The 11694-nt window shown below is 32.3% G+C and overlaps 1 non-coding gene across 1 annotated transcript; it reads right to left on the minus strand.

Annotated features, from left to right (window-relative positions):
- Positions 1 to 8363: 8363 nt before the first annotated feature.
- LOC131183656 (small nucleolar RNA R71) lies at positions 8364 to 8470 on the minus strand. Its single transcript, XR_009151695.1, has one exon. It is a non-coding gene; the product is annotated as a small nucleolar RNA R71 (small nucleolar RNA).
- Between the last annotated feature and the right edge of the window lie 3224 nt (positions 8471 to 11694).

The following is an 11694-nucleotide window of genomic DNA, read 5'->3' on the forward strand; positions in this document are numbered from 1 at the left end:
ATAATAATTTTATTATAATTACTGTTGATTAAAATATATCTGTTATACATATAATAATTTTATTAAATAAATTCTGAATAATAAAAAAAAAGAAACAGCGGGTGTAGACCACTTGCTAATGAAAAAACCCCACGATGATAGTAAAAAGAAATAGACCGAGAATACCAAAACAGATTACAGCAAGACCAAAACGATGCAACTAAAGAAAACCCACAAAATCTCTCAATAAATGTGATCCAATGGTTATCATTTGCTCCCAACAATCTTGATTCAATATTTTCCGTAAGTGAAAATTTTACTGAATAAATTAAAAAAATAAAATAAAAGATTTTCAAAATATAATAATTATATGTATAATGATTTTATTATAGTTATTGATGATTAAAGTGTATCCGTCACATATATATATATATATATAATGATTTTATTAAATAAATTCTGAATAAAATTGAAAAAAAAAAAAAACCAGTGGGTGTAGGTGAACAGATGCTACCCTATACACCACCAATCTACCTACTGCCACCTGCTAATAAAAAAACCCCACAAAATCCCCAAGTTGAGGAAAGGATAAGTTTTCGAATAATAATTATTTTTTTTTTTTTCATTTTAGGGGACTAAAAATTGTTAAACAAATGATATTTGGATTCAATGATTGATATTAATTCCCACCTCCCTTGATTCAATGGCTCATGTTTCTTTTTCTCTTGTTTCACATGACTCACCTACCATAATTCAACATCTCCCATTACTTTTCATTAATCATGATATGGAAAAAAAAAGAAGTTACATTTTAATTGTCATGTACAATGTGGTCCCACTAAATTAATAAATTAATAATTTAATAATTAAAATTAAATTTTAGATTATAATTATTAAAATAATAAGTGAGTAATTTTAATGTCCTTAGAAATGCTTATTATTTACAAAATCATGTATTTTGATAAATTAGTCCTTAATATTACCAATAATTATAAATTAATCCTTCTCTCTCTCATGTCTCCCTCTCCCTTCCCATTTCCGCTCTCTCCAAAGCAAATGCAAACTCCATAAAAATTGAACCCATAAATATGTAGATGAGCTGAACGAAAATGGAGACCTGGTTTGATAATGTTATCTCCATCATTCCGTCTTCATTTCGTCTTTATGTTCATTTCTCTATCTCTTTCCCATCATTATTTAATAACTTCATTAAACATTTTATTTGAGATAAATAACTTAATTTATCAAACTTGAAACATCCTATTTCCTTTTGCGTGAATCACGCTGTAGGCAAGCAAATTTTATCCTTTCCTTTTTTAAGGTTTATAGAAAACATTCTCTTTGATTTTTAACAATAATGCCATAAAAAGATGAGATTTTTCTGTGCATATATAGTCTAAAATTCCTAATCATTAGATATATTTGGTCCTATGAAATTATAAAGTGAAAAAGAACTTGCACTTATTATTAATAATTACAGATAAAAGGGCATTTTTATCACTACACTCCATTTGCTTTGCTTTAATTTTTATCCACCAACAAACTCAGTTTTTATAAAGTATTTAGTATGAGATTAACAAGGCATAATTACTACTCTTTTAATTTTTTAATCCTTCATTAATATTGTTCAAATAATTAAAGTGATTAGATAAAATTTTCACTTCATTAATATTTATAACCTCTTGAAAAATTAAATGTTAATTTTAAGATAACTAAATTAATAATTACTCTCTTTAAAAATTAAACTTATAAAAAAAATATTTAACAATTAATATTTTTAATATTCTATCAAACATATTCCATGCTAATGAATTAATTTGAATAATTATTGAATTTAGGATTTGTCGTGTGCCTTTTTAAATTTTAACATATTAAATAGAAGTGAATTTATACTAATGCAAACTTCGAGTCTGATGGATGTTAGATAAATTTCAATATATTAAACAGTAAACACGAGCGGATTTATGCTAATCTACACTCAGGTGTGGAGACAGGAAGGCCAAGGGCGGGCCGGGTGGCCTTGGCCTCAAACATGTTTAAAATTATTTTAATATATATATATATAATAAAATTTGTTTTCCATTAATTAATCTCTAAAAATTTATATTAATTTTTATAAATGTTTATTAAAAAATATTAAATAAGTGTAATAAATTTTTATTTTTTATTAATTACTCCTCTCAAATCTTCTATTAATCTCTAATAATTTATATTTTATTATTTAAATTAAAATATTAAAATTATTTAATTGTCATTAAATAAGTACAAGAAGTTTAATTAACAATTAAATATTTAAATTCTTTATTTATGGTTATTATTTAATGAAATTAAATAAAAATTAATCTAATAATTTCCAATCATACAATATAAAATTAGATAGAATTTTTTTTTTATTTCTCTAATAATTTCCTATAAATATAATTTTTTTTTTATCTTCCTCTCATTTTACTTTCCCTTCTTTATTTCATTCTAATTAAAAAGTTATTTTTTTATACAAATACAAATAGATAAAATTAGTAATCTCAACTCTCATGAAAATTTTGGATTGATATATATATATATATATATATATATATATACTTTTGGATCTATGAGTTTTATATAAAAATTTGACATTATATTTTAATGCTATCGATTTTTCTTTTATAAATAATATAATTTATATTATGAAGTTATATAATAATATTTTGTAATACTTATATTTATTATAGAGATTTTATTATAATTTTTTAATTAATAAATAATTCTTATAGTTTAACATTTTATGTGATTTTTATTTATTATATATTTTGTACTCTATTATATAACTGTGTATACATCGGGGTGTGAGAAAAATATATTATTGATATATTACGATTGGTCCCTGATTAAAATTTTCTTACTCTACCCTTGTCTACACTTCAAATTCGATGGATGTTATAATGGGGCGTGTTGTGATGATGAATTTTTATTCTCTTAATTTATAAGTTTATGGGTAACGAAGTTGTAGTTTTTAGATTGAAAAGTATATAGTGTGAGAAAAGAAAACAAAAATTAAGGAATTAAAGCGTCTACAAGATAGTAATTAAAAAAGACTAATGGTTGAATTACATAGAAAAATGTGCTCTTATTAATTACATTATTTAATTATTGTAGGAAGTTCATTAATTAAGTAATAACATTTGCTCCACGCTTCTTTTGCAACTGTAGTTGTATATATGAATGGACATGATAGGAACACATAAAATAATATCAGGACAGAAAAAGAAGAAAATACCACTAACTTCTAAAAGAAAGTAAAGGAAATATCAATAATTGAAATTTAAAGATTAATACATGTGGCCATGATAACATTGAAAATAATTGTCGTACGATTGCTTCAAAGAAAGGAGAGATAAAAACAAGCGAAGGGGCCACCCAGTTACCAAAGTTAAAGAATCGGTTGCTTTCCTGCTTTTTCATTACTGCAATATCTAAATGGATAAGATGGGAAGCAAATATCAAGATTAGCTGTATGTGGAATTTTCTTTGCTTTTGCTCACTTTTTGGACAAAAGCCTTCAAATAAAGCATGCTCTAATTGATTTGTTTCTATATGGATTGTGGGTCAGTGTGTGTGTTTCTTTAACTGAGCTCTCATTAAAGGAAGATGTTTAACTAATTTTTCATTAAAGATGAAATAGAAAAGAAATATTACAATCTCTATATAGAGCAAATATGATATATGAGAGTGTGTATATTTCATGCTCATCCTTAAATATTTATAGAGAAAGAGGTGATTTAGAAATTAACTAAAATTTTCTTAAATTATAATTAATTAAGATGCAGGAATTTATTATACATACATATATACATATTTACTTTTAATTTAATTTATTAACTAAAATACAATTTACATTTATACGATAATGATAAAACTATGAATTTATTAAATAGAAAACAAAAATAAGAATAAGCTTGTATTAACAAATGAAAAAAAATAAAGCAATAAGATTATGACTGTATTGTTCAATACCATCCTGGGAAGACGAATATAATAGCAGATGTCTTGAGCAGAAATTCTTCTGGCAGTTTAGAAATTCTTCTGGCAGTTTGGCCCATATATCAATGGAAAGGAGATCGTTGATTCGAGAGATATCAGAGTTGATGGACCAAGGTCTGATTCTGGATATTTTAGATGAGAGTGCATTGCTAGCCCACTTTAGGTTGAGGCCAGACCTGCGGGACAAAATCAGAGTATACCAGCACAGAGATCTGCAATTAATGAGAATTGTAGAAAGGGTACAACAAGGGAAAGATTGTGAATTTGGATTTGTTGCAGATGGTGCTCTTACAAGGTTCCAGGATATGTGTACCAGATGTGGACAACCTTAGAGTTGAGATCATGCAAGAGGCGCACTTCACACCCTATAATGTCCGCCTAGGCTCTATCAAGATGTACCATGATGTGAAAGAAAGGTACTAGTGGAATGGTATGAAGATGTACCATGATCTATCAAGATGTCCAAGTGCTTGACTTGTCAGAAGGTGAAGTTGAACATCAGAGGCCGTCAGAGGAGTTGTAGGAGATTTCCATTCCAGAGTGAAAGTGGGAAATGATTGAAGGAGCGAAAGCATGGTAATTGGTGCATTGGAGCATTGAATTTCAAAATTTTTCTTCTAGGGTTTCATGCATCATGCCTCATCTCTTATGTGCCTAATTAATTTCAATGCTCAATTGCATATTAAAACACTTTTAATATGCATTAGGATCTTCATTTGCCATTTAAGATTGTGAATTAATAAATTAAGTCAATTAAACCCTAATTTGAAAGAGGAATTTGGGCACTAACCTCTTTGATGCAATATGGATGCAATTGTGATACATGCATTTTGCATAGTCATTTAGGTTTAATTTCATGGACATTTTATTTATTTGTTAGTCACTTTTAGCTAATTTTATTAGTTATTTAGATAGTTTTTCATGATTGTTAATTTTTGGATTAAATTGTAATTTTTGCTTTGTTTTGTAGGTAAAATGGTATTTTTGAGGGACTAAAAAGAAATTATACCAGTGAGGAGTGATTCCTATAGCCAAAGATGTCAAAAACAAAGCTTGAAAGTTGAAGAATGCAAAGTGGCCGAAATGTGCATAACTTGTCGCATAAGTTGTGCAGTTCTGCACAGGGAGAAGAAGTAATTTTCCAAACCTGCCGAAACCTGCATAAGTCATTGCATGACTTATGCAAACTTACTCCTTGCTTATGCAGCTTCACGGAAAACTGCATAACTTATGCAGTCTCGCACTCTGCTTATGCAGTTTCACGAAGGAGACAATCAAAATAGCCGAAATCTGCATAAGCTATTGCATAACTTATGCATATCCATTCTTTGCTTATGCAGCTTCACGTAGAGAGCCCTAAACATGCCAAAAACTGCATAAGGGCCTGCATAACTTATGCAGTCCACTTATGCAGTTTCATAAAAGACTCCAAAGCTTGAAAAAACTGCACAACCAACCTGCATAGCTTATGCAACATCACGGGAAGCACCTAGAACCACCAATTTTGCATGGAATCTGCATAAGAAACTTGCACAACTAGTGCAACTCTTCATAATGAGCTGGTAGAAGATTCCCTCATGTGAACTTCACTTCAAACATACCATTTTAGGGCTACTTGTCAAAAAGATATAAATAAGTCCTTATCCCATTTCAGAAAGGGAGGAAAGAAGAAGAAAGTGGAGAGAGGCAGAGAAAATGTCAGAAAACAGAGCAAGGGGGCGCCACTTCCCTTTTCTGGATCAGATTTGGCTTCTTCTTCTTTTCTTCCCTATTTCCTACCTTTCTTGTATTGGGTTTCTTAGTTCTTAGCTTAGATTTAAGATTTATTTCCATATTTACTTAGAATTTATTGTAAATATTATGGATAGTGAGTAGTTTTCATTAGATTCTGGAGTTGGAATGTAATATTTGAGATATTTTATGGATTTTGATTGGGTAATCCATATTTTATGATTTTAATGAAGTTTTATCCATTTCTTGTGTGCTCAATGACATGCTTAGTGTAGGATCCCATTAAGTATTGTTCTTAATCCATGGTTGAAGCACCGAAAGGAGAAAACCTTGTGATAGATAATCAAGAAATTGGACTTAATTAACTTAGATCTAGAAATAGACTAAGGATTAAGAGGATTTATGATACATGCATTTTATATCATCATTTAGATATAATTTTTGTACATAATTTGCCCTTGTTCATAGCCATTATTATAGATATTAGTATATATTTAGTCAATTTTGCAATTTTCACTTTTCTTAGTTTAATTTTTGGAATTTATTTGTTTTGTAGGTTAAATTTGGAGAAATTTGATGTATTTTGATCAGAGTAGCCATTTGGAGGAGATTAAAGTCGAATTGCAAAAATTTTGAAGTTGAGTAAAAAATGGCCGAGAGCGACACAAACTGCAGCACAACCGAATTAGCTTATGTCGCAGGTTGTGTCGATCATCAGATATTCACGCCGAGAGCCACACAACCCGCAACACAACCAACGACACAACTGACTCGACTTATGTCATTTTTACTGGAAATGGTTGACGTGGCATTTCCGTTACTCCAACTTTTTACCTCACTTTCTCTGGAACCTTCCCCCTTTTACCCATTCTAGGGCAGACCCTTAGCCTATATAAAGCCTCATTTTATCATTTTCTTTCCATAGAGAGCAAGAGAGGCATTTTTGGCAAGATTAGAAAGAGAGAAGGAGGGAGCACGTTCTGCATTTTTTCCAGCAGCCTGCAGAACTCATTTTCTGCACTTTTCTGCAGCAGATTCTGCTGCATATTTCTGGGTTTTTCTACCCTTTAGCTTACATTTCCATTATTTCTTCATTTATACATTTGGGTTTGTCTTAAAACTATGAATAGTGAGTAGTTGATTGAGATTCTAGAGATGAGTTTGTAAATATTGATTTGTATTGTGGTTTTGAACTGATTTAGCCATTTAAATGGGATTTGTTATATTTTGATTTATTGCTTGTGAGCTTGTTGCCTTGCTTGATGAATGGGCCCTCATTAAGTTAAGCTTTAATCCTTAATAGATGGACTGAAAAGTGAATATTAGGGATAGATAATCTTGCAATAAACTTTATTTTCTTGGTGTTAGAGATAAGCTAAGAGGATTAAGGGGAACTTTCCATAAATCAATTAGATCTTTAAATGGGTTTTTGTTAGGTTTGAAATACCGTGAAAACAGGGTTTGATTTAATGAAAACCAACTTTGAAATGCTTGAAAAAGGTTTCAAAAATTTAAGAATTGATTTCCCTCAAAATTACAATTCTCATGTGTTTGGCTAAATTAAGGATAAACCACATGCAAACAATATTGAAAATCCAATCTCTAGAATCAATTTAATTTTCATTGAATTTAGATTTAATTCCTCTCAAATTTCATAAATAGAAATTTCAAATTAATTTTTGGTAATCTAGTTTAATTAATTTTAGTTAATTGTTTGATTTAGTTTTAATTCCTCAAATACCAATTTTAATTCGAAATTTCATTTTACATCTTTAAATTTTATCACTCTAATTAGCTTATACTTTTATTTCCAATTTAAACACAATTCCCTGTGGGATCGATATCATTTTTTAAAACTATACTACTGTGACCCGTGCACTTGCGGACACACCGTATCAAGTTTTTTGGCGCCGTTGCCGGGGAATTGTTTGTTTTTAAGTTGGATTTTAATTGTTTTAAGCTAATTAGAATTTTTATTTTCTTTCATTTTCATTACTGTTCCTTGTGTTTTTCAGGTACTTTTCTTGTTTATGAGACGATCGAAAAGCACAAGTGACACTGAATTGTTGTTCAACCCAGAAATTGAAAAATTCTGTCGAGCCAACAAAAAGGAATTCAAGAGAAGAAAAGAAGCAGAAAAAGAAGAACAACAAAGATTTGAGCAAGAGGAGACAATTGAAAATATGGAGAATCAAAATAGAGCTATTGGTGGAGACAATGGAGGAAATGAGCAAAACGGTCAAAATGCTGTTGTTAATCAAAATGATCCTCAAAGAAGATCCATGTTAGACTATGCTTTTCCTAGATGTGCTGATGTGAGAGATAACAGACCTATTATTAGAGCTAATCAATTTGAGTTAAAGACTGGTCTCATTCAGATGGTTCAAAATTCACAATTTGGAGGTAGTCCACTTGAAAATCCTCATTCTCATTTGAAGAAATTTTTGATGATATGTGGTACACAAAGGCAACCTGGAGTTTCTAATGAAGTGATTCGGCTCACCTTATTTCCATTTTCTCTTCGGGATTCAGCATTGGAGTGGTATGACTCGCTTCCACAAGCTATTATAGCTACTTGGGAGCAGCTATCTCAAGCTTTTCTATCTCAATTTTTCCCACCTGGGAAGACTACTCATTTGAGGAATTTGATGGTAGCTTTTAAGCCAAGGGATGATGAAACTTTGTATGAATCTTGGATGAGATTTAAGGAGCTTGAAAGGCAATGTCCTCATCATGAAATACCGAAATGGATGATTGTTCAGAATTTCTACATCAGAGTTACTTCAGCCATAAGAAACACAATTGATTCACAAGCAGGAGGAGATTTCATGAGAATGACAAGTGAAGAATGCTATGATCTATTAGAGAAGATTGCTCATAATACCCATTTATGGGGAAATCCTAGAGCACTTGAGCCAAAGAAAGCTGGGATTTATGAACTTGACTCAGTTAGCTACATGAATGCAAGATTTGATCAGTTGACTCAACTTCTTAGTGATTTTTGCACAAAGGCAACAAACTCAACTCCTACAACTATGCAACAAGTTGCCTTCACAGATGGAACTCAAAGTTGTGGAGTTGATTACTCTTCTTATGGTGATGATTATTTGCAAGAACAAGCTGCTTATGCAGGAGGTTATCAACAGAAACCTATGGGAAATGCTTACTCTAATGTGAACAACTCAACATGGAGACCACAAGCAACTTTTGCTCAACAAGGCCAAAGCTCAAATTATGCTCATAACCAGCAGTTTATGCAGCAAAATAGGCCTCAATTTCAGCCCACAAGGCAACCACCACCGGGATATAAAGCAAGAGCACAACAATCCCTTCCACCTCATGAACCGAAGCCAACCTTGGAAAGCATGATGGAGAAATTTTTTGCTGAACAAAACAAGATGAATAGCAAATTGGAGGAAGAAATGCAACACACGAGACAAACCATGGATCAATTACAAGTCCACAACCGCATGTTGGAGACTCAATTGGCGCAACAAGCAAGCTCATCGGGAAGCAATTCCTATGGGAAACTACCTAGCCAACCACAAAACCCTCATGAGCAATGTAAGGTTGTAACCTTGAGAAGTGGTAAAAAAGTTGGTCAAGAGAGTGAAAACAAGAGAGAAGAAAAAGAGAGCACAAAAGAAGAAAATTCAGTTGAGAGCAAGAAAAATGAAAAAGAAGAAGAAAGCAAAAGTGAGCAAGATGAGGGAGAGAAACCATACATCCCACCTGAACCTTTCAAGCCCACCCTTCCCTACCCTCAAAGATTCATCAAACATAAGCTAGACAAACAATTTGGCAAATTCCTTGAAGTGCTAAAGAAATTGTATATCAATGTGCCATTCACTGAGGCATTATCCCAAATGCCAAGTTATGCCAAGTTTTTGAAGGAGATTCTTTCCAACAAGAGAAGGCTAGAAGATTATGACACCATCAACTTGGGAGAGCAATGCAGTGCTATAATTCAGAAGAAGTTACCTCCCAAACTCAAAGATCCGGGTGTGTTTTCCATTCCTTGTCATATTGGTGATAATTGTGTGGCAAATGCCTTATGTGACCTTGGAGCTAGTGTCAGCCTAATGCCACTTTCAATATATGAGAAGTTGAATATGGGAGAATTGAAGCCCACAAACATGTATCTTTCATTGGCTAACCGTTCAATTAAGTATCCGGAAGGCATTCTTGAAAATGTGCCTATCAAGGTTGGGAAATTCTACATTCCGGTGGACTTTGTCATTTTAGATATGGAAGAAGACACAAAAGTTCCTATCTTATTGGGAAGACCCTTTTTGGCAACAGCTGGTGCATTAATTGATGTAAAGGGTGAGCAATTGACACTTAGAGTGGGAGATGATCAAATGATATTCAACATCAATCCAGCCATGAAAAAGAAACATGAAGAAGTTGAGTCTTGTTTGCGGGTAGACATTATTGATGAGATTGTTCAAGAGCATTTCAGACAAAGCTATCCACAAGACCCACTTGAAAATTGCTTAGTCCATGGTGGGAGCATTGATGATGACAATCATACCATGGCTACTTTTGCACAATATTTGGAAAGCTCTCCACCACATCCTGAAGCCACAATTTTTCAACTTGAAGGAGTGCAAAATTTGGAGATCAAACCACCATCATTAAAGGCAGAGGATGCCCCCAAAGGTAGATCTTAAACCTCTTCCTTCCAACCTCAGGTATGCTTTTCTTGGACCAAATGAAACATATCCTGTTATAATTAATGCATGTTTGACTGATATTGAGATTGACAAATTGTTGAGAGTTTTGAGAGAATATAGAAGAGTTTTGGGTTATGCAATTGATGATATAAAGGGAATTAGTCCAACGATGCAGTATGCATAGGATTTTCCTTGAGCCAAATAGTAAACCTTCCATTGAACACCAAAGAAGATTGAATCCTACAATGAAGGATGTTGTGAAAAAGGAAATCCTAAAATTACTAGTCTTTGGAATTATTTACCCTATTTCGATAAAGGAGTGGGTTAGTCCTGTGCATGTTGTACCAAAAAAAGGTGGAGTGACAGTTGTTAAAAATGAGAATAGTGAATTGATACCCACTAGAACTGTTACAGGTTGGAGAATGTGCATAGACTATAGGAAGTTGAACAATGCCACAAGAAAAGACCATTTTCCCCTTCCTTTTATGGATCAAATGTTAGAGAGATTAGCCAAGCATTCATTCTTTTGTTACTTAGATGGATATTCTGGTTTCTTTCAAATTCCAATACATCCTGATGACCAAGAAAAAACTACCTTTACCTATCGAAGGATGCCATTCGGAATGTGTAATGCGCCTGGCACATTTCAAAGGTGCATGATGGCCATTTTTTCTGATTTTATTGAAGAAATTATGGAGGTCTTCATGGATGACTTTTCAGTATATGGAACTAATTTTGATTCATGCTTGACTAATTTGTCTAAAATCTTGCAGAGGTGTGCTGATAATGATCTGGTTTTGAATTGGGAGAAATGCCACTTTATGGTCCAAGAAGGGATCGTTTTAGGGCATTTGATCTCAAAAAGGGGAATTGAAGTGGATAGAGCCAAAATAGAAATTATTGAAAAAATGCCCCCTCCAACCACTGTCAAAGGAGTGCGGAGTTTTCTTGGACATGCCGGGTTTTACCGGCGATTTATTCAGGATTTTTCTAAACTTGCTAAACCCTTAACAAATCTTTTGAATCATGATGTTAAATTTGATTTTAATCAAGATTGTATGGTTGCTTTTTGCAGGTTGAAGACGGCCTTAACAACAGCTCCTATCATGCAACCCCCGGATTGGACTTTGCCATTCGAAATTATGTGTGATGCAAGCGAGTTTGCTGTTGGAGCTGTCCTTGGCCAGCGAAAAGATAGAAAACCTTATGCCATTTACTATGCAAGCCGAACCCTTGATGAAGCTCAAGTCAATTACGCTACAACTGAAAAGGAGTTCCTTGCGGTAGT

The sequence above is a fragment of the Hevea brasiliensis genome, chromosome 9 (genome assembly GCF_030052815.1).
Source record: "Hevea brasiliensis isolate MT/VB/25A 57/8 chromosome 9, ASM3005281v1, whole genome shotgun sequence".
Lineage (NCBI taxonomy): Eukaryota > Viridiplantae > Streptophyta > Magnoliopsida > Malpighiales > Euphorbiaceae > Hevea > Hevea brasiliensis.